A 26,035-nucleotide genomic window follows, 5' to 3' on the forward strand; every position below is an offset into this window, starting at 1 on the left:
AGAACATAATACCATGTAATGTTCTAAGCACATTACATATATATTAAAACATTTAATCCTCATAGTAATCTTATAACATAAATACTGTTATAATACCCATTTTACAGAAGGGCTAGGGAATTAAGTAAATTGTTCAAGGAGACAAAGTAGAGGAGCTAAGAATTGAACCCAGACAGTCTGCTCCAGAGTCCATACTCTTTACTATATTATTATACAGTAAATAATAATAATACAGATATTATTATTATCCTGCATGCCAAGCACTATCCGTAAGACTTGAAATTGACAGATCAAACAAATAAAACAAATCATGGTTACTGTTTTCAAAGAGTTCACCAACTGTCAACACACGCACAACCAACAAACCTTCTAGGATTAAGAGATCTTCCAGTAATACAATCCAATTGCTAGTAGAGCTCAAACCAGCATGATTAATTCTTAAAGTAACACTTTACAAATTTGGCCTGTGCCTCAGGTCCCAAAAGGTAGGAAGGGGAAGGAGAAAGGAAAAAAGTAAGGCTAACAAGGTCAATTGGAACAAGACAATAAAGTTCTAGTGAGTGACATCCTAAGGAATTTAGATTTGATTGTGTAGCACACAGTCAACAGCCATTAAAGAATCTTTAAAATGACCAGTCAAGTGTTTTAGTAGGAAAATTAAACAAAACCAAAAAAAAACCAAAAACCAAAAAACAACAACAACAGAAAACCCTTTCAGTGTTAGTAAGAATATGGTGGAACAGGAAAGAGATTGGAGACAATAACATTAGTAATTCAATTAGCCAACATTACACAACAAGCTCTCTGGAACAGAGAAATGAGTACGACTGAAATAGGAGAGTTGTGAGGAGAAAAGAAAGAATTAAGTTATTTCCAAAGCTTAGACACTAAATTTTTAGGAGAAAGATAAGAGATAGGGAAGAATCAAGGCTGAGTCTCAAGTTTCTAGATTAGAATACTAGGAAGAAGTGATGATATTAAGTGGATGAGGAAAAAGCAACAGGAGTCAAGGGGAATCAGTATATGATTCATGATATGAAACAGTGTAATACTGCGGATACTACAAGTCTTTATTTTCATATAAAAAACCAGTGACTTTCTGTTATGAAACATAAAATACCAATTTAGTTTCTTAAACTTGTTTCTTTTGGCCTTATTTATAACTATTTTCTTGCTAAGAATACATCTAATACTAAGTAATGAATGATTTATGTTTAGAAAGTACAACCTAAAATTTAAAAAATCACCCTCCCTAAAACCCAAAAGCACTGATTTATTTACTGTGCATTATTAATGTATGAGGGTTAAGACTTTGATACAGCTGTAGCCTCACTTTGATGTCAGGAATGGAGAGAAGTACCAGAGTTGCCTTCTATATCTAGTCTTGAAGAATACACATTTTTAATATCTTTGAGACCATGAAATGTCATTTCACGTTTATTTTTTTTTGCTTTGCTCTGAGAAAATTAGTAGCTTTATTAATATCTGTATTAAATCATTAAAATATCTTCTAAAATTAAAACTTCATTTACTAATATACACTTCAGCTGTATCCATTTCAAACAAAATAACACATTCAATATGATAAAAATCAAAATTCTAAAAATTATATATTAATAACAAAAATGGCTATTTTTGTTTTTAATATACCTAATTCCATTGTTGCTCAATTAGATAATAAAGATTTTTTGTTCAAATTGATATTAAAGGAAAACAAAAAGTATTTTATTATCTTAAATATTAAATTTAGCATCATTTTCTGAAATAATAAACCTAGCATTCATAGGTAACAATATATAAATCACCTAACTATTCTGCTTCAATTGGATAATCTCCACATAAAACAAATAATCACCTTGAATAACTCCATAAATAAACAGGGTATATTCTTAACACAGGGTTAAGACCATTCACCTATTTTAGAGGATAACTTATAATTCAGTAGTATATAGGAAAGTTAGAAACTTAAATTGTAAAGGTGACTCATTTTATAATCTACAACAGTAAAGGCATTCTGGTGAATTTTATAAGAGGTACACTCTTTAGACGAAGATCTTATTGTGACAAAATCATGTAATATATAGAACCTCAGTAAGGAATGTAATTAAGTAACAATTTTTGCTGAATTCGCAAATTAATATACTTCAGGTTGACCAATAGATGGTGCTCAACCTCCATATATAAAAAATAATAAATATCCCAAAAGCATTACTAGTAAAATAAAATTTTCAGACTACGTGTCAATTTAAAGACTCAAACATCAAAAACCCAATGCATAAACATCACATTAACTGTTTGTTCCGTGCAGAGGGAAATAATTTTGGATACCTTCAAAAAAGAATTTTAAGAATGATACTGACTGACCATTCATCTGTAGAAGACTGCTAAAATTGTTTTTTAAATGTTTCTGAAACATTGTTTTCAAAATTAGCATTCAGTACTACAAAAACATTAAACAACTCAGAAATAAACTTCAAAAAACATTTATTCACAACAAATTAAGAAATAATTTTAAGTCATTTATCCCAACTTAACTCATGCTTTAGAATTCTTGCTGAGTAAACATTTAACATTCTATTCCTTTGGTAGAAATACAGTTTTTACAACAAACAAAAAACCTAAAAAATTCAGCAAAATCAGAATCCACATATCTTCAAAAATTCACATTTTATGGCATTATATTCTCAATTTATAAAAATGGCATATGACCCAACTGACTGAATTCTAAATGTAAGCTACAGTCACCAAAAGCAATGCAATTACTTCCGAACAGAATGGTGATAAAGCAATTACTCCTGAATTGCCACAAATACCCAAGTAGGGCTTATATTATACAATTTTAATTTACTATTACATAACTAATTTACTTTTCTTTTTAGGGAGAAAGAAACATAAAGTACCAGAGAAATTCTACAAAGTACAGCTCCGTATGATAGACAATGTCCCAACAATAATTTTTTGTCTATTTTAGTTATAGTCTTCTTGCTACTTCTCACTACTATGTGAACAAGACATATAAAATTTGGCTTCCAAACATCTAAATAAAGAACAGAAGGCACTGAGAAAAATTGTTTTTGTATAAAATCTGTGCATAGAAAAGGTTGTTTCTTTCTACTCCACCAGTCAAAGAAGATCAATACCAATCATAGATTTAAACTAAAATCTTAAGAAAACAACTTCAATAGGCTTTAAATTTTACTGAAAGCATATAAAGCCCTAAGTTTTTCTTTATAAAAATTAAATTCCACTAACTTGCCTAACGGTGCTAAGAAGAAATCAACAAAAATTCAGTCTGAGAGATGGGAAACAATGTTGTAATTGTAGAAAATATAAATCTTTTTTTAATAGCAAAGTTCTTGATCAACACAAAACATAGTTCATCCTTTGATATAGTAATATACTATCTCATACAGAATATTAAATAAAAGTATCAAAGTCTTATAATTCCTAATTCAATTTATTTAATTTTTAAATTCATGTTTGTTTATTCACTATTCTTAACTATTAATCAAAAACCTAATTTAGTTTATAAATATTTTCAAAATAAAACAAAAAATAAAAACCTAACATGTCAGCATTTAAAATACATTTATTCTTGCAGTTTCTAAAATGAGTCTTTTTTCCATATCTACATTAAAAGTATAGCACAATGATTTAAATATTATTTATTTTCAGTTTCACATATAGTGCCAGCATTTAATTTATTAGGAGAGTATAACACATTTTCCTCTATTACCTAACTGCGAATATGGGCACCTAATTTTAACATGAGTACATATCTGAAAAAAAAAAGCCCCAAATTTTTACTGCTATTTTAAAACAGTCTGATTTATAACAGTTTTTTAAATTATTTAAAATTGTTAAAAATCTGTCAGGATTCTATCAAGCTCATTTTTCTTTTAAGCAAATGGCAAAGTTGGACCTTTATACCTTTATGACATACATAAAGGATAAATTCACAATCTGAACCTAGTTTAAAGCTCATCAGGGCAAATCCCTCTCTTCTATTTCCAAACTAAACCTGAGGTTCTCACTCACCCATCTCCCCATCCCAAGATACCATTAACGTATATTTTGTACATACACAATTTTCAAACTACTTTTTCACAGCGACACAAGCAAGTTTACATTACACAAACATGTACTAAAAAACAGACACACTAGTTTACAGAAATAGAAAAGTGCTTAAATCACAATCTAAAAGTTATTAAACAAGGAAAGAAAAGAAAACAGGTGGGCTAATTTCCATATAATCCTTCAATTTTAGATAAAGACATGTTTTTCCAGAAAAGCTCCCTGGCGTTTTACTTTCCAATAAATTGCTGTAATGAATACCTATACTTCAAAATGCAAAAAATTATAAAAATCAAAATTAAAAAAAAAAGGCCAGCCTGCCCCTGTTCATGATTGGCTGCTTGTCCAGTAAGGCCTGGGTCCCTAGGTAAGTTATCCACTCTGCAGGAGCTGATTGAAGCAGTGCATGTGAAATTCGGAAGGCTCCAGGAGGAACTAAATAGCGTGGACACAATAACACGATAAAATGTCAGTCGAGAATCTGCAAAAAAGGGTAGATGCCATGGAAAAATCATTAGATATTTCTTCCCAGAACATCTAAAATGATGGGTAAATAAAGCTAAATGTCCAAATCTAGATCCTACGTTTAAACGTTTCAGAAAATTAATTTCTCCAAGTTTAAAAGGAGTATGTCCATTCTTACGGACAATTCTTGTTAAATTTTTCAGTTTATAAAGTTTTCAAAACCAGAAATAGATGATCATGTATCAGCAGTTCACTTGAGATTTTTGTTAACCTTTTAGAATAATCACTGCTTAAACAAATGAATTAGTATTTATATCTCTGACTCAAAAACTTTTAGCAACTTAAAAAGTAAAATAATTTTCAAAAGTTTTACTCTTTGATACTAAAGAACTCTATTTACTTGATTAAAAAAATACAGCATCAAGGAAAAAAACATATATATATATCCTTCAATATTCAACTATGTCAAAAATCTAAAATGGAAGATTCTTTTTACAGAGACACTCAAACTTTTTCTACTTCTATATTTAGTTCAGAGTGTCCCAATTTAGAAACAAATAACATTTACTATTTTTTTCTCATATTCAATTTTTGGAATTGTTGAACAAATGCTTCCAGAAAGAAATATAATAGTTTTAATTAAATGGGTGAATCAAATTATCTGTGGTATTGTTTGGATAACTGTTTAAAACTAATGACTATAAAAGATCTTCTATTTTATATTACTTATCTCCACATGAAGATTTTCTACTGGAAAGTTGAACCATGTTTTATATACAGAAGAAATAGTTTTATTTCACTATTGCAGCAATTTAAGAAAACTTGGAGGGCAGCTCCTGGACCTAAAAATTATTCATTAGTATGAAATAACTCACTTAGCTTTTTTCATTCACCCACAAATAAAAAGGTAACAAAGAAAAAGGAAAAAATAAAGATATATAATTTTATTACCTTGCATTCATATAATGAAGGTCTATATGGAATTGTGTTATATATGTAAGAGTAAAGTTCTGCTAGTTCCAAAAAACTGATGACTCAAAATGATTTAGAATTAAAGATCACAGTAAAACACAATGAATATTAAAGAATATGTCTATATATACATAAAGTCTATAATTAGTCTATAATTCGATCACAGAGAGTAAAATATAGTATACATATACATGTACACAATAAAAAGGAACAGACCTACTAAGGTTTCATTTTGTAAAATCAAATTGATTCATGATATGATTACCATAGCATTTTAATTATGGTTTCTTACTGCATTTTTGTGTCTCTTAGCATATGAAAATGTATAAAAATACTCAGAGATCTCTGAATTCTATTATTTCTCCCACTTATTAATTCAGTGGACTTTGGTGCTCAGTTTTCTATTACCCAGTCTTAAGATAGAGGGGACACATATTAATACAGATGAATTAAGTGATAAAAACCTAAGATGAATTTGAGAGCTTTAAAAACGCATAATAAAAATAAGCTTTAAAAACAATGCAGGTCATTTTTTCATAGATAACTGTTGGCATCATTTGAATTCCAAAACGATTTGAGGTCAGTAATTTGAATACATTTATTTTTACACACATTTACAACAGCTTATCTATGCTGCAAGATTCTTACATCTTTCTCATACAGCACTTGCAGCTACATTTCTAATAGGAAAAAAATCAAATATTATGCTAATTGCCATACAGTTGAATGCAACAAAAATGAATTGCGGTTAAGTTCTAAGGGAGTTGTTTGTTTTAAATTACAGTACTATAGGTCTAATCTCAAGAAAAAAGACAAATACTGGAGAAATAACACTTATTCTTGGATGGAATGTGAGTGATAAAATTTTAACATTCCTGGAAAATGTATATCAGTCATTGGTATAAATGGTGTGTATTAATAACTATTCACTAAGAGACAGGATTTTTCCATTTAGGACAACCATCAAAAATTCAGAATGCAAAAAAGTTCAGCACATTAATCCCAAGAATGATAATTTCTATAACTTTTATAGATGCCTATCATACCTATAAATGCCTATTACGATTTTTAACTCTGATAATAATGAAATCGAGATAGGTGTCATTCTTAATGGGAGATATACGTATTGATACACTATAACAGGATAACTAACTTTAAGAATACCTCCTAGTAGGACAGGCAATCCAACCATTTCTCATGTCGTGATTGCAATATGACATTTCTGTGCGCCAACCCATCATATGTCTTTCTGAAAAACATGCCACAAATGTGGACCAATCAATAAAGTAATTGGTCAAGGCTACTTTTTCTGAAAATACATATGTCATCCAATGCAACTAAACTGATACATCCAAGATAAACAAATTTTACACTAAAATCAAGACAAAGATAGTGTAATGACTATCCCAAGTAAATATAGTCATCACTAGTCAATAATACTTCCATGAATACACCAACATATTGTAACTGAAGAACAATTTCTTTCCCAAAAAAAGGGTGGGAGGGTTCACCTCCAGTTTATGGAATGAGTGCTTCAAACAAAATCCCAAAATAAAAGAAATACATACTGCTTCCCAATCCTACAGAGTTAAGTCTTTACCTAGAAGCCTCTCTAAATGAGTCTTTAGCTTAAGGAAATAGTCACTTTTAAATTAACCCTTTTAAAAAAGAGAATTAGCCTATCATTGCCTAGGGTTGAGAGAAATCTTGAAAATTAAGAGATACAAAATATAATTCTACAAACAAAGCCTGAAAAATTTCTTCTAATCAAACAACTGTAATTAAGATAATTTTCCTCATCAAACCCTTAACCAACCGTTAATTTTACCATATTTAAATAATACTTTAAGGAATATAATGTTTCATATTTTCTTGAATATTTTATTATAAAATATTTGTTCAATCACTGACATTTATCCTTTATGTATACACTAATAGTTTTTCAATAATGTAATCTATGGAATTTACATATAGATATGCCTCATTTTCTAAAGAAAAACCTATGTTGAAACAAATCAGTGATAATTCATAGTTGAAAATCCTTTTTTATTTATAAAAAAGAAAAGCCTTATCATTTAAGCCAAAAATGTCACAAATAATGAACATGTAACTCAATACAGAAAGGCGATTTACATTCACTTCCTAAGTAGAGTACCTAACACATAAACCTGCAAACACTAACATTTTAAGAAAACTGGACATGAAATTATACAGCTTCACCATTACATTTAAGCCCTTGGTCTAAATCTAGTTTGTGTTCATAACAAACATTACGAAGTGCTTAAGTTTTAATATACTCTTCCTAAAGCTCAAAAAGATCATAAGACTTGTATATATATAAAAATGTTTCAAAATATAGTCCCTCTACTAACTCTTAATTAGTGAGTATAGGACACAAGTAACAGTCGTATAGTAAACCACAATGTATGACTAAAACCAGGCTGCAAAATGCATATATTACCATCACAAATGTTAACTTAATGAGCCACCGGAACAAATGTCTAGTCTCAGTTCAATTCCCCTTGACCAGATCATTTCCTCCAAAACACGTGGGCATACACACACACACACACACAGACACATACACACACACACACTCTCAACATACTCATTCCCCTTTTTCATATGTTGGTCTTCCAATTTAAGACTACATGCAAATAAAGACAAGTCAAACTGCTTTCTTTCACTGTGGAAATAATTCTGAATTTAAAAAGGATGAGTTTGCTGAACGACCATATACAACATATGTATTCTGAAGACTTTATTTTTACTTCAACTAGAGGCTTCTCCCATTTAAAACAAAGAGTTTTAAAGTGAAAGTATTTTAACTACAAGCAAAATTTTCAGAGTTTCGTCCAGGGATTCTTACCTGGGGTCTGTACAGGTATCTGCAAGGTCAAAAATATTTTAATAATAACATAATACTAACACATTATTTGCCTTTTCCACTCTTATTTTCTCAGTTAACAGTGGAATTTTTCAGAGACTACATGACCTGAGATAACATCATCACTCTGATGACTAATAGAATGTATGCCTGTATATTCAAACTTTCTCATTTTGAATTTCAAGTGAAAAAAAATTCAATAGATATAACAACGTAATAAAATCTCTTTGGCATCTCAAATAACTTTTAAGAGTATAATGGGTCCACAGACCAGAGTCTTAGAATCAGTGAACTAGTGGAAATCAAATACAGCTTTCTATTGAGAGTGGGATAATCTTATACCATGTTCCTTCCTACTAATTGACCTTTCACAGCCCAAAGACATGTGTCTCTATCCATTTTAATTTTATTACACTTTTAAATTCAAAACAAATAACCTATGATGGGTATTAAACACTTTGATAGTTGTTTTAAATAAATTTGCAACAGCCAAAATTTCTATGAAAATATGTCTCCAGTACGTTACACTTCTTTAAATCTGCTTTTCTTCAAGTAACAGCATTCTAGAAAAATTATTTTAAACTTAATTTGAATTATTGATATGCTTCAGAAGTCATATGCCAATATTACTTCATTTTAACATTCAGTAATTCAACCCAACAGGTTTATTCAACATTTATGAGTTAACCAAATAACGTAATTATCATTTATAATTATCATGAAAAATTTCCTGAATTCCAAAATTCCTGAATAAACTTGAATGATATAATCACTTTCAGTGAAGATCTCCCCTACTTAAATGAAACTAACATTAGTCAAAAAAATATACTTATCTGCTTTAATTTGGTATTTAAAAATAAATACACCTATCTGCGAGCCCCTTAGATTGCCAAGAACAAAAATAAACTGAAATGAAATTCAGAAAAAGAGAATCTCTTACAATTGTCAATACAAGAAAGAATAGGCCTAGGCACCAAGAAACCTCTTTCTCTCTCTCCCTCATGTGGTATTTCTAACTCTCATAATCAATCAATCTTCCTTTTCTGTTACCTCATATCTCAGTCTTGTACATACTGGATTAAAAACTAAAAACTATTTCCCTCCCTGCGGGAAGGGAGATCTCTTCTTTGTCCTTCTCTATAATAAAATAAGAATAAAACTTTTCCATAAGGGACCAATAGTCTACTGTATTATACAATAAAACTTTGGTATTAGAAACTGATTACGTTTCTCAATTTCTAATTCTTAAAAGAAGAATTCAAGGAAAGGTAAACTTTTTGAGTTTTTATATCTCCATATAAAAAATGAGGATATAAGACCTACCTCATAAAGCTGTCATAAATCAAGTCTGACCCTAATAGAAAAGAGGGGAAAGAGAACTTGTGAGCAGGAAGAAGTGAGTGTATATGGCATGTTCAGAAAACCACATATGGATTTGGCTAACACAGAGTGAGTTAGTAAGGACATAGAAGTCAGATTTACTACCACATGTTCTCACATATAACTGGGAGCTGAATGATGAAAACACATAGACACGTGGAGGGGACCAACACACACTGGGGCCCATTGGAGGTGGGTGGTAGGGAAAGCATCAGGGAAGATAGCTAATGGATGCTGGACTTAATAACTAGGTGACGAGATGATCTGTGCAGCAAACCACCATGACACAGGTTTACCTATGTAACAAACCTGCACATCCTGCACATGTACCCTGGAACTGAAAAGTTGAAGGGGGGAAAAAAAGTGAGAATTGCATAGCAGAAGTGAGGCCAAGAGAGGCACTGTCAACTATGCTAAGCAGTGTGGCATCTCCATCCTGTATAAGAGGAAAAAATCACTGAAAGGCTTTAACCAAGAATGGGAACACAGAAGAAGAATATAGTGACAGAAGAGGATAGCTAAGACTACAAGTTCAGTCCAATTGAGTTTTGGGCTTGCTCAGTTTGAACTGAAAACAAAGAGAAGACTAAAACAACTGCTCAACAATCTCAGCAAAAAGGGAGTAAAATCAGAACACTGTAAGGTAGTCCTTTGAAACTGTTTCAAACAATCTGCACACAAAGAAACATCCATCCATTTTATCTCTCCACCGTTGAAAATAACAGTTCCATAAAACAATGTTTACCCTTATTGTATGATACATCCTGATAGCTTTTCTTTTTTAAAAAATGCCAGTTTGGATCTCATAAATTTATATCAAAACCCATTAGTAGAGTTGGATTAATACTGATCTAGGATACTGGTTTAGTAATCTGAGTAGACCCCCAATATCCAACGGCTGTTACATTTGGATTTTTAATCTTATCCATACCTGTTTACATAAATGGAAGAATACATGAATTTGCATATTTTTATGAGATCTTTTTTACTTTGGCAGTAAATTTTATACATTTTCCTGAAAAAATGTATGTGTACTTACTGATATTATAATTCTGCTTTTTAGATATAAGGGGGGAAATACTCTTCCCACTGCCTCAAGTAGGCCTAATCAAGATTTAATCAATGATGCTGTGAATGAGAAACACTGGTGATTATGCATTTAATACAAACTACTAAAGGATATAGGTCTCCAAGAGCAACTTTTTAGCACACTGTACTCTAAAACATTATATTCAATAATTTGCTACACAGATAGTAGTGGTTAAGAATATGAATTTTGATGCCATACTACCAGGTTTCTAACCTTGTACCTGAAACACACTGTCATCTCCCCGAGTTTCAAGTTTCCTCATCTGGAAAATGGAGTAACTACCTTACAGAGATAGTGTGAGAATTAAACTAGACAAAATATTTAAAGTGTTTTTAAAAGGGTCAGGTTCAAATATTAACTATTACTAGAATTTATCTTTGAGCATGTTTTCTAGCTTCCTTGAAGTAAAGGTGTATTTCACTCTCTGGTTTGTCAAGTATTCTATCAAGTTCAGTATAAAAGATAGAGGATAGCATTTTCCTTCATTGTGTCCACAGAACACAGTCATATTTTAACTTGGGTAGAATTTGCAGGTCTTATATAAAAAGAAACTAAACCTTCATATTCTCTCTCTTCACTAATTATCACTTGTGGCATGTTAAGAAAAGTCCAAGGGTTATCTCTAAATATTGACACTAGCAATTACTCCATACTATTAAATGTACTAATTTACTTTATTGATTATGCCTCTCTTATTCCCTCCCATTTATTGGTTCTTAAACTTCCTCTCTTTTTTATGATATACATTATCTTTGGGTATCCATCATGAAACCCAAAAAGTAATACTCTGAGATCATCAGGTCAAGTACCCCTATACCTCTCACTTTTCCCTAGTGTATCAATGTGTGTAACACAGGATCTATTACTGGCGGTGATGGCTGTGAGTCACCAAGAAAAGGTTGCATTATATTGATATCTATTCTCCTTAAGAAGACATTTTTGAAAGAGAAAAAGCTTTTTTAAAAAAGAGAAAAAGCTTTACATTTAAGTTAGTGACCTTTAATTATCTAGTCTAGGGTGTTAACTCTTTTGAGTATATGTAAAATCTTGTTTTATTTATTTATTTTTTGAGACAGGGTCTCACTCTGTCACCCAGGCTGGAGTACAGTGGTTGCAATCATAGTTTACTGCAGCTTCAAACTCCTAGACTCAAGCAATTCTCCTGCCTCAGCTTCCTGAGTAGCTGGGACTATTGCCATGTGTCACCACAGTCACCTAATTTTTTAATTTTCTGTAGACACGGGGTCTCACTATATTGCCCTGGTTAGTCTTGAACTCCTGGTCTCAAGCAATCCTCCCACCATGGCCTCTCAAAGTGCTGGGATTACAGGTGTGAGCCATTGCACCCAGCCATATTTTGTTCTATTGTATACCATATCAACCTCTGATTTTGTTTAACATATATATTGCGATTACTGACAGTTGATCTTTGCACAAAGGTACTTCACTGCTATGAATGACAGGACGTTTTTCTGTATGAAAGAGCCTGTACAACAAATTACCCTTCATCCTGACCCATTAACATAGCTTTAAAATAAGACAGCTAAAGAAAAAAATGCTTTTTTTGAGATACATTGTTATAAAACATCAAGGAATAAAGAAAAGGCAGATCATCAGAAACTTTATAAGCAAGTCCAGTCTGCTTTAGGTCCAATCTATGTGTATATGTAATACACAATTTTACAACTTCATTTAAGTAGTGTATAATGGAAAACATAATAAAATATGATACATGCACATTTTCTTACATATTGGATGACCAATGAATACTGCCTCACAGATTCAGGTTCTTGGTTCTGTTTGTTCCTATGAATAGAAACATGACCTTGTCTCCATTTTTACCCTACCTATCCAAAGAAATGCCTACTACTGCTGTTTTTCACTATCATGACTTTTTCAAAATTTTTGTATCAACTAAAATGCCAGTAAACTTCTTCAGAAAACTACAGCCACTGCCATTCTCACTTCTAATAGACAACAATTCACGACCAATTCAACACAAATAAAATTTGGGGCTGAAGAAGAAAAGGGAATGAGGGAAAAGGTAAGCATCACTGAAATCACTGCATTCTACCTTCAGTTACCCAGGACAAAAAAGCCAACCTATCCAGCCTTTTCTTACATACTTTTTTAAATTTTATTTTATTTTATTTATTTATTTATTTTTCCTGAGATAGAGTCTCACTGTTGTTACCCCAGCTGGACTGCAATGGTGCAATCTCGGCTCACTGCAACATCTGCCTCCTGGGTTCCAGCAATTCTCCCGCCTCAGCCTCCCAAGTAGCTGAGATTACAGGCATCCGCCACCATGCCCGGCTAATTTTTGCATTTTTAGTAGATACAGGGTTTCACCATGTTGGCCTGGCTGGTTTCGAACTCCTGACCTCAGGTGATCCACCTGCCTTGGCCTCCCAAAGTGTTGGGATTACAGATGTAAGCTGCCATGCCCGGCCTTCTTACATACTTTTTATCACTAATTCTCTTCATGTTCTTTACTCTTAATATGCTCCAAGAAAGTCTGATATTCTTCCAAATGTACAATAAATTATTTTGGGTCTCTGAATTCCCAAAGACCCACTACTGGTATCTTTCCTTTGACTGAGTCTTCCCTAAGAGTCTTTTTATTTCATTTCCAAATCCCCATTTGTCATTCTGTATAAGCTCAGGGAGAATCTAAAAAAAAGATTTGCTCTGATGACAGGAAAAAAGAAAAAAACATTAACACTGTTTTTTGTCTTGTTAGTTGAAGAAGAAAGAGCTCTTAGAAAGAGAATGCATAACAACAAAGGGCTAATAATGAACCAATGAAAGAAGAGAGATAATGGCCCAGTGCCAGGAAATGCTGCATGCGTTCTAGGTACTTACGTAGGAAGAGTTCTAGTTAGTCCCTTTGGCTTTCAAACTATAATAGAGAACCTGTTCTCCAGACCCTGACCCCATCTCCTATAGCTTCAGCTAGCATAGGGCTTGATGCTCTGTCCAGGTCATTGAAGTTACCATCAGAAGACAGAAATGTGTCTTTGGGATACATTTCTAGGACTGAAAAACATACTTTTTTTTTTTCTATAAAAACATTCTTATAAAAGGTGGCAAGGTCTCATAATACATACCATCAGTATCATAGCTTATGTAAAAGGCCATTGCAGAATAGATTAGGGACCCATTACATAAAACATTCCTAGGAAGAATAAGCATCCCTAGTCTCTCTCAACTCCTATAAAAAACACAACTTTAAAAAAATCAACTCTTAGAACGTTGCTCATTTGTATTTCATGAACTACCTATACTTCTAATCTCCACGTAGAAAGCAATTTCCTTTCTCTGTTAAAACAAAAATGAATCTCTTTATTCTAAACTTACATATCCAGAGTAGCAGATTGCTTGACTGTAGCAGTCCAAGCCATTGCTGGAAGGCAGCCCCAATAGTAGGATGAGAGTAATTTCACACATATCTTCTATTTAAGCAGCCACACATGTTATGACACTGCCCAAATGCCAAAGTATGAGTAAAAAACTTTTGTAAACCTAAGTTACACTTGAAAAGCACCTTAAAACTAAAGGAAAAAAAACCCTTTTATTCTAATTTTAAATGTTACTTCCAAGACAAGGTAAAAACAAAATTTCTACCCTTAAAAACACAACTACGTAAATTTTTCATTACTTTAAGGACATACAAAGAAATGAGTCTCACTCTATTATTGTCCACAGGGCCAACTCAGTTATTCTACGTAATATATTCCACAAATGTATGTATTTCTTCCAGACCCTCTAATTAAACTACTCCAACACCGGTAATTTCTAAGTTATCAGCATAGTCATTTCAGCAGTTAAAATATAATAAGCTAATAACAGAGACTCTGACTTCCTATTTTTAGGTTAGATTGAAGTCATTTATATGAAATAAAATGAATTTAATCAATTACAAATTCCAACTGATAATTACCACCATGTTTTTAAATAAAGGGAAATATTTCACACATAATCAAATCTTAGTTACTAAAAATCTGACTGTCCAATGTTCAAGCAGCTTTTATTTCTCCTTCCAACTTCTGCTTTTGGGTCATCTTCACTGCTTACCCATCGAAGAAATAATATAATTATAAGAAGAGACAATAAAGTAGAGATTCATCTAATCCAGCTTTCTACCTGATGAATGATGCTTCCAACCATATTAAAGTACAGATAATCCATTCTATTCAGAGAAGTACCAAGCATCACAACTTCTCTGGAAGAAGCTTATCTACCACTTATATTTACATGCAGACTTGGACACCTGGATTGGATAAACATCTACTCGGAGCAGACTTTTCAATTTGAAAACAACAGCCCAGATGGTGTTCAAAAAGCAGACACATAAGGACATTTAATTTCAACTCTACCTTCTGCCACATGAGGGAAGAAGTAAAATAGACAGACCTAGTTCTGTCATTCATTTACAGCAAGCCAACAACTGCAAAATATGCGCTTAGTAGCTATATTAAACTATTCTCATTAACATTTCAGTAAGAGTTGGATAGTGGAAAAGATGAATTATCACAGGCTGGTATCAGGTTTAAAGATTTTTCTTTCAATTATTTACATTTATATATTATCAGATTCTATTGTCTATTATTCTTCAACCCATTATTAAGATAAGGATTATTGTTTCATTCATCAATCTGAGTGACAAGGAGTACCACATATACGAAAGGAGGTAAATATCTGTACGTTGTAGTCCCAAAGCATATCTAAAAAATATTTTTGAACAACTAATACACAGTATTCTATTTATTTTACTATATAAGGTTTACATGGCAAAAAGAAAGAACCTGACAGAACAAGTCTAAAAATAAAATTCTTACTAATACGAATATTTAGTTGCCATAAAGAAAAATGTAGGTTTTCATGATAAAAATCGAAGATGATGGGAGATATTATATTTGGTGGCAAAACGTTAAAAATTATTAAATCTGGGTAAAAGGTAAATAGGAGTTCTTTGTGCTATTTTTGCAACATTTCTATTTTCTATTACTTCAAAATAAAACAAAATTTAAACTCAAATCTGCAACAAAGATCGTATTTAAAATATTGCAATACTACCAATATTTAATAAGTAATCATGGAGCCTTAAATGCATGTTTCCACATTCTTCTGAATATATTTTCTCCTGAACTGTGATAAAAGAAAAAAAGGCATATAGCAACTGAAATACACTCTTAAAAATAATCATGGTCTTCACATTGTCGGCCAATATTGAAATGGCATAATCAAAAAGTCTTTAAATTATACAAAGACTAGATGTATAAGAAAAAAGTAATTCTGTGAAAACATAAAATTCCTAAGACTATCCCATAAGTGAGTTTAGAAAACAAGTACCATAAGATAAATAATTTATAATTTAACATTTCATTCATATGGTTTGTCATATGCTGTGTTCCAAATGCCATTATTCACTTTAACTCTAAATTTTGTATTTAGCCTGAATATTTCTTCTTCCATATTACAAATTTAATTCAGATTAATACTGTGTTCAAAAGTTAGTCAGTCTGTACTACCTAGAAATTAGGCCAAAAAATAGGAACCAGAAAAAAAAATCAAAGTGTCTGAAATTACTACTTCTAAGAGTGATGATGAATTTATTTAATTTCATTATTTTAAAATCAGGCAAGAAAGTTATTAATAAGTCCCAAGATTTATAATACTACTATCCTATGTTTATATAACATTTTATAATTTATAAAGTACTTCAAAACCTATAGTCTTATTTTAGTCCCACAAAACACTGCAGACTAGGTCAAGACAGGTATTATAACATTAATTTAGTAAGTAAGTTTCATGCCTATTGTAATACTAAAGATCATTTATTGTCTTATTTTCAAATTTAAAATTTTTTTCCATTTTTATTTACAATTTTATTTAAATTCTAAACAACACCAGGTAATACATCATTATTTTCACTATAAGAACTGTCCTCTAAAAATCAATCAAGAATGATACATTAATCATTTTTAGAATAAATTATCAGAGTTTTAACAAAGTACAAGCTCATCAGAAAATAAAGAAAAGACAATCAAAACTCAGGAAATAACATAAATTTGGTCACTTTATTACTGAAGTAAAAAGGTAATTTAAAAAATCAAAAAAGAAATTCTCATTTATCTTTTTAGAATCTATTAGATCTGTGAAATCCAGAGAAGATGGAAAGAAAACCAACTTTAGTAACATATTCTGTTATACTTTTTCTGAGTTATTTAACATGTAAATAAATAGTAACATCATCAAGATTCTTCTACTATTTAATATTTTGTGCTTTTAAATGACAAGGTGAAAATATGTAATTTATGGATAAACGTATTAAAAGTACAATCAATACACTTATTTATTAAAGTGTAAATAATTACATTATTTCAAAATATTTGTGTGTCAACAAAGTAACACACTAAAAATTACCCCAAGCTTGTATAATTTTAACCAAACCTGGTAATATATTTCTTTCACTGTGTTATTTCTAATTATAATACAACCAAGATAATTTATTCTCTTCCAAACAAACGAAACTTGCTTAAAAAAAGAGTGAAAAGAAATCCTTTAAGCAACAAAGCATCAACCATATGCTTATTTAACTTCAGCACCATAGTCTCTCATAAAAACACAAAGAATTCCCAAACAAAATAATTGAAATTAGGCTTGCTAATCAACATCATTTAATAAATCAATTAGGATATAAATCTGTTTTTCAATCATTTAAAATACATACTATTTGAAGACCAATTAACATGTCATAAGTCTATAAAATACTTCAGAATTGATAATGTTAAGCAACATCATCTTTGATGTATAAAATAAGCCCTCTATGTAAATAGCTATCATTTTTAGACATTCCAAAATGGCCACAAAACATAATTGGAGTCTGACTACAATGTTGCCCTGCAAATGCACATACCTTGATGATGAGGCTACCTCATGACATCTATTAAAGAAGGGTCTTCGGTAATAAAATCTCTTTGAATGAGGCCCACACAGATTTATCCTGAACAGTATGTCTTATGATACATGAACAATTGTATATTATGAAATCTAATAAAACTCTACCCTTAAGAAAGATTAAGACTTTTAGTAGAATCCATGCTTTCTTGCATGACCCTCTAAAATTTCAAAGGAGAAAAAAAAACAGTGACAAACCATTATTGAAATACTTTGCTAGACAAATATATCTTTAAAAGACCAACAATGGAAGAATTCAATATGAACTATAAATCATTTTTATATGGCAATATCAATTTTAAGTTCTAAGTTCCTATGAAATTACTCCTACAATAAATTACTTCTGTTCTAGATTAGATATTAAACCTAAAAGAAATTTAATTTATGATTAATAAAATCCTCTTTTAAAACACAGGTGCTAGCCAACATTGTACAGAACCTTAACACAGCAGGCACTCAAAAGTAAATCATATAAATAATAGCTATCTTCAAATATGAAATCTAAAATGCTTAACATTAAAATATCAAAACAAAACACTGAGGAGCATTTTTAAATTCAGAAAGCAAAAGTTACTTCCTTTGTTTAACGATGTCTATTCATTATTGCACTAACTAGATTCAATATAGTTTTAGCCTTATCAAATAGTCATTTTTAAACAGTATAATAATATTCTAAAAACAATAAGCAAGTCATGAATCAGGTAGCAGCATATCAAAATAAACCTTAAAATAAATAGTATATATGGGAAATTATACTGTTGATTTTTTTAGAGATCAGTAATCACTAAATCACATCAAAGTATTAAACAACTGGAAACTTCAGTTATTACACATCCAGTTAATTACATGAAATGTAAGTTTTAACACAGAACCAATAAAATATTCTCTACCTTTTTATACAATTAACTGTGTATTTATCAATCTGTATATTTATCACATTTAAAGTTATTTACAATAATTTCAAAGTCTATTCATGTAAAAATTATACATAATGGTCTCAATTTCTAGTTCTGAGTTATACCATTATCAAATCCCAATAGGTACTAAATTAAGGAGAACAGATGCAATGCTAAATCCTAGCTTTCTTCTGTATTATGTTTTCCTCTATAAGGTCTTATAAAACATGTTAACAAATTAGTTCCCCCAAAATCAAACCCATATATATTCATCTGTTATTGTCATGTACATAAAACCTTGGTCATAACTTTTTAAATTCTAACATAAAGAACATTTTTTTAAAAGTTACAATAAATTAACGAGTTGTTTTTTGTTTTCTTAACTAGAAAAGATTTGTAATGGTCCCAACACAAAGAAAAGACAAAAGTTTGAGGGGATGCATATCCCAATTACCCTGATTTGATCATTACACATTGTATGCAGGTATCAAAAAATCACATGTACCTGAAAAATATGTACAACTACTATACATCGATAGAAAAACTTTTGGAGATTTTTAAAAATAGTATTTTTAATTATCACTATTTTTTCTATAAATTAATAATCTGCTAAAAATACTCTGTGTTATGGTATAAAAATGAGGATAGAATATGCTAACGGTTAACTACCTAAGTACAATAAAAACATTTTCAAACATCTTAATATGCCAAATTCATGAAAAAGTTATACCAATAAGTGCATTCTAAGTATAGTCATATTAAAAATATTATCTTAAAACAATATGATTAAATATCTATCCCAAGACCTACACAGAATTTCTGCAATCATATGGAACAGTATTCTTTAGTGTAAAAGTATTACAACTCAAGTGATATAAATGCAAAAGGATTTAAAATCAGAATGAATCAATCATTCACTACGTATCTGCAAATAAATAATCAAATGAGGCTACTGTTTTTATTAGAATTCATATTTGCTAACATAAAAGCTTTACAGATAATTAAATAATTATAAAATTATATACAGTTCTGGCCCAAAATGACTTTTATGAAACAGATCACAAAAATATTCCACTGCCTGTATATAATGTAAAATACACTGATAGCTAAAAAAACTATAAACATTTTTCCTTCCAAACAAATCAACATTATGTTTCCTAATATAAAAGGAGAAAAACCCATGTGCACAACAAAAATGCCTTGTATTCTTAATCATCGACAGCCAGCATATCAACAAACTAGTAACGAGCTATACCCAGCATACTGTACTCAATAGAACAATAACACACCCAGTAACTTAGTGCCTTATGCATTTGTTTTTCACCCTTGCTGCGTCTTTAGCAAAACAATCAGTAAGATACACAGATATCAATCAAATAGTACTTACTGACCTCCTATTACATACTTTACACTGTGCTATATGTTAATATATTTATAATTATCTCTATTTTGATTTCCAAATAAATCCCAAATAATCCAATAGTGTTAAAAAACATGATTACAGAAAAAAAAAGTTCCTCAATAATCAATATACATAAAATTTCTGAAATTTTGAGGCAGGAAGTGAAAACTAGTTTTAAAGGCTAATAGTAATTAATATCTTTTACTATTCGTATATAATTTCAAATATGGGATATATTTTGATTCTCTCTCATCAAAATTGTATTTCATTAAGCATTTCTGGCACTCTGTGCAATCATAAATAGGAAACAGAAAACTAGCCTAATTTTACAGGATTAAGAGCCATAATTTGAGTACCTAGAATTAACAGCATATAATGGCATAATATGGTGCTCTCAGATAGTGAAATGTTTAATATTTCCATCCCTGTTATCAAAAATTATGAGTCAAACAAGTGATGTTTATGAAAACAACTGCCTAGCCTCCATTATATTATATTAACTGCAATTAATATTTTAAAAGCTCTGTTAACTTTACAGTTTTAAAATCATAGTGAAAAAGAAATACTGATTTTAAAAAAGTCATAACACATCCCAAATCAAGGCCAAACCCAACCATGACTGACTATGACTGAGTTCACACATGGAGCATTCTGCTTTGTCTACTCCCCTGAAAGACACAAGGTGGGGACACACGGCACTGCCTTCTAATGGTTTTATTCTACGCAAACAGGCAACGACAACAAAAATATTTTAAATAAGTCATTTCACTAAAACTTGTCTATCTTCTGTGTAATAGTGTTAAAATTATAGAAGAAATCTAGTTCTTGAAACTGATCATTCCAGTGCAGAATGGGCAAATTAACATTGAAAAAAGCAAAATACCAAGTCATTCCCACTAAAACAGCATTAATTATGTACCATCTCTGAAATTTTTCTGGATGTGAAAATATCAGTGTGGCATTACAACTACAGCACACCAAAAATTAGACAATAATTCAATCTTATTTCTTGAATTAAAGCATTTGTAATTTGGTTGGGACAAGTAACTATCATTAGGGAGAAGTTATACCTAATGAATTTTAACTATGCACTGTAATGCAAAAGGATTAGCAAAAAAAAAAACTTATTTAATATTCTTCAACAGAATTTAATTTATAAAACATCTGAAACAATAAGAAGATTTTAACGTTTTCCTATCATAGTTAAAATATTTTCAAGATAATTTAAAATTTTTATTTTTCAATAAACACAAACTAATTTTGAAAATATATATAACCCTAAGAATTATATATTTTAAATGTACAAAATCTAAAAGTTATTATTTTAACTGGAGAAAATTATCTCTCAGAAAAAAATATAACTTGACATTTTTGATAACTTTCACTTTTTCAATTTAACAATTTATTTTTAAATATATAACTTCTATTAATATTACTATAAAAACTAGGATAATTACCTCTAGAATCCAGGTTAGATACCACCAAAAAGCAGCAATCTTTTTTCTCAAATATGTGTATTTGAGAAGTGTGCAGTGAAAAATAAATTTATCAAAATACGAGGTGAATCTGTTTACTAGGGTCCCAAAATGACTTACTTGCCTTGAATATTACTTATACATCATGAAAAATTACTCAATTTTGAAATAAAAAAAAAAATCTATTCTCTTACCTTAAAAAACATTTTCTAAGATGATGATGTCCTCCTTTAGAACATTTAGCATTACAAACTTCTCTCTCCTTACTACCTAGAAATTAATTCACCACTATGAAATTATCATGTTTTCCTTTTCTTTTACCTTTGGCTTTGTTCCTTTCCTTACCTTTTCTTTTACGCCCTTCTTTGTTTTTGTCTTTTCATATTTCATTCTTTCTTTAAGCCAGCAGCATACAGACCCAAAGTGGCCTATGTCACTAGGTCTGGTATAGCTATAAAAAATAAATTCTTAATATTTTTAAGAGAAGAAAAACAAGCCAGTAATCATCTGGGAGAGCATGAGGGGATTTTAACCCACCAGACAAGCCTGTCCAATAAAACTCAGACTTGAATCAAGTGATTGTAACTTCTCAAGCAAACACATAGAGCTCTTGGAAAGCATCCAAAAAAAATTTTTTTTTGGTCTCTTCTCTCTTGTCTGGAAAAGAGAACTAAAAAAAAAATGGACTATAATAATTCAATCTCTTTTACAAGTCTATTTAACACGAAAATGTTTTAAATGAAATCTTTACAAGTTAGGACTTCAAATGTTGGGAGAATTTTAAATTTCGTTTTAACACTGAAATCTGAGGGAAGGTTCAACTCTGTTTTCTACTTCCCACAATGTTTGCTCCAATTAGATATCAGTTACTAAATATGTAATTGCTAGATTTGTTAAGAAGAAAAACCCTCATTTTTACAATTAAGAAAATAACCAAAGTAATTCTGTAAGCCTCTAAAACTTCATTTTCAACATACTATCATATTTAAGTAGGTTATCTTCTAACAGGGTTTTCTTAAAACAAATTAGCTTTGTAACAATGTATAGATAATGTTGATTTTAATTAGAAAATCATGCAAATTTGTTTAAAGAAAAAGCACATGTTTAATGCCTGTGAACCAAACTTTACGCCAAATACATAAAGTTAAATAAATAATTACCAACTAGTACACCTAAGAGAGGTGCTCTAAGAGTATGTATTCCACAATGTATCCAGTAACAGTAATCTTCATGTTGCCTAACCATTGATGCTTATAAGAAATTATTTTTCTGATAATAATTTTCACATCCAATGTAACTGTTGATGCTTATAAGAAATTATTACTATTATTACCTATTATATGTCACACACACACTTATTGTTGTAGTATTTTCAAATCCAAGCAATGCTCACATTTAACATCCTTAATTACTGAGTATATAATAATATTAAAATATTGAATTGGAAGAAACTGATATCAAAGTGTTTATTGGTAGAGGTAAATTTACAACTCTAAAATATTTATTCTGCTGCTTCTTTGAGGACAGAAGAGTAGAGAAAACGACTTCTTTCCAAGTACTGAGCAAATTAAGTACATATCTTTTATTTGTGCAGATTTGAAAAAATGGCCAGAAGCTCTTTCCATACTGTTTCACATTAAAAAAAAAAAAAGGTCACTGATTTACAGAACAGTAGACTGGCATAGTATGCTATTCTTTAAGAGTACATCTGCATACTATTGTCCTGAATATGTTCCAATGTCCCTGGACACATGCCATATTGTGAAATCTACATTGCTACTGCTCCTATTACCTGTGGATATTGCAGTCCATTCAAAAAGTGCTGTTTTGACTTTCTAACTATAACTCAAAACTCAGAAGCCAAAAAACAAAAAGTGGTAAATGTAAATAAATTTTTAATAAAAGAAAAACTTTTGCATGTCAAAAATGCTACACAGGCAAAGGCTAAAACTAAATGACAAACAAGAAAAAAATTATAACTCCAATCACATATGAGGAACTAATACCTTTAATTTATAAAAAGTGCCTAGGAATGTAGAAGAAAAAGATTAGCAACTCAGTAGAAAAATGAGCCAAGGATACAGCTACAGAAAAAGAAACCCAAATGGTTTTTAAACACATCATTCCCAACCAGATTCATAATAAGAGAAACACAAATTAAAACCAACTCAGATACCATTTCTTGCCTGTCAAAATGGCAAAAATTGACTAGCTTAACAACACACCACTGGCAAGAGTGTGGAAAACAAGCACTCTCAATCCACTGCATATAGGAATGCAAAATGGTATAATCTCTAAGGAAGGAAATCTGGCAATATCTACGAAAATCACAGGGGCCTGTACCCTGATTCAGCAATCCCATCCTGAGAATGTCTCCTATAAATACACCTAAATTTGTACAGTATAATATATTTATAAATGATATAATTTGTATAATTGCAAAACAGTGGCATATCCTAAGTGTCTAGCAATCAACTGGCTACTGATTGAAAGAATTAAGCTACCTCCTAATACTATGCCACACTTTTAGAGGAGAAAAAAAGGGAACAATCTTATGAACCAATTATGAAAGACCTGTTAAGTGCGGGGAAAAAAGTGTGATGTATATACTAATTTAACTTTTATGTAAATATCAACCTGTTCTTTGTGTAAATACTAGCTACTCTTTGTATAAGAAAAGTATAAAAATAGATTTTTTTTCACATTTTCATAAACACTAATTATACATAGAAAGCAGTGGAGAAGATGGTGATTGGTGGGAGCAAGACTTCCTCATTTGTATTTTTGAAAATAATTACATTTTTGAACCACAACCCTTTCTAAAAATAATAACAATAAATATTGACTTTGCCAGATGTTAGAGGTAAACTATTACTTTAGATCTCTCAAATCATCTATTAAATTTCCATCAACAATTTAACAGCTGTTCCAAACAGGGTGCTGAGGTAGTATCAAGGCCTCTCTATACTGTACATAAATATCTGTACAGTCACTGAAAATGCTATTTGAGAACTTACTGTATGCAAGACTCCTGGAAAAAAAGATCAAGCTCCAAAATCTTATTAAATGTCAATATAACGTGGTCAGTTTATAGCTAGAAAATGTATAATGTGTACATTGGATGTGACTAACAGTGCTCAATAAAAACTGACAGAAAGGTCCCACAGCTAACAACATATTCAATGATGAAAGACTAAAAGCTTTTCCTCCAATAACAGAAACAAGACATGATGCCCATTTATGCCACTTCTACTTAATATAGTACTGAAAGTTATAACCAGAGAAATTAGAGGGGAAAAAAGAAAGGAAAGACATCTAAATTAGAAAGGAAGAAACAAAATTATCTCTGTTCACAGATGACATGATATTGTAAATAGAAGACCCTAAAGAAGAACTATTATAATAAATGACTTCAACAAAGTTACAGAATAAAAAAAAAAAACATAAAAATTCAGGTGCATTTCTAAACACTTATAAGGAACAATCTGAAAAAGAAATTAAGAGACCAATTCCATTTACAGCAGCATCAAAAGAGGTAAAATTCTTAGGAATAAACTTAAAGGAGGCAAAAGACTTATACACTGAAAATTATAAAACATCACTGAAAGAAATTAAAGACACAAATAAATGGAAAGAAATCCTGTTTTAATGGATTGGAATACTTAATATTGTGCAAATATCTATACTACTCAATGCAATATACAGGTTCAATACAATCCCTATCAAAATCTGAAGGGCATTTTTTGCAGAAAAAGAAAAACTCATCCTAAAACTCATAGGGAATCTAAGAACCACAAACAGCCAAAACAATCTTGAAAAAGAAGAATCCACTGGGAGTCCCACACTTCTGATTCCAAAACTTACTACAAAGCTACAGTAATAAAAAACAGTATAGTGCTGGCAAAAAGACAGACATAGACCAAATGAAACAGTCTAGAAACAAATTCTTGCACAAAAGGTCAAATGATTTCCTACAAGGGTGCCAGCACTATTCAGTGGGGAAAGGGCAGTCTTTTCAACAAATGGTGCTGGGAAAACTGGATATCTACATGCAAATGAATGAAGCTGGACCTGATCCATATGTTAAAAATTACCTAAAAATGAATTGAAGACCCAACACATATGAATTAAAACTATAAAACTCTTAGAAGGAAACATAGGGCAAAAGCTTTACAACATTGGATTTGGCAATATTTCTAAGTTTTGACATCAAAAGCACAGGCAACAAAAGTTAAAATACATGTTAAAATACATAAAACTTTTAATAATTTCTGTGCAGTATAGGACACAATTAACAGAATGACAAAGAAACCTACAGAAGGGATAAAACATTTGTAAATCATTATTTGATAAGGAGTTAATATCTGAAACATACACAAAGAACTCCTACAACTCAACAACGAAATAACCCAACTTTAAAATGAGTAAAGC

At 30.7% G+C, this 26,035-nt stretch overlaps 1 protein-coding gene across 4 annotated transcripts in view; it reads right to left on the minus strand.

Annotated features, from left to right (window-relative positions):
• The window catches only part of FBXL17 (F-box and leucine rich repeat protein 17), a 529,799-nt gene that overhangs the window by 443,258 nt on the left and 60,506 nt on the right, over window positions 1-26,035 (minus strand). The window lies entirely within an intron of this gene.

This window comes from Piliocolobus tephrosceles, chromosome 4, assembly GCF_002776525.5.
Source record: "Piliocolobus tephrosceles isolate RC106 chromosome 4, ASM277652v3, whole genome shotgun sequence".
Lineage (NCBI taxonomy): Eukaryota > Metazoa > Chordata > Mammalia > Primates > Cercopithecidae > Piliocolobus > Piliocolobus tephrosceles.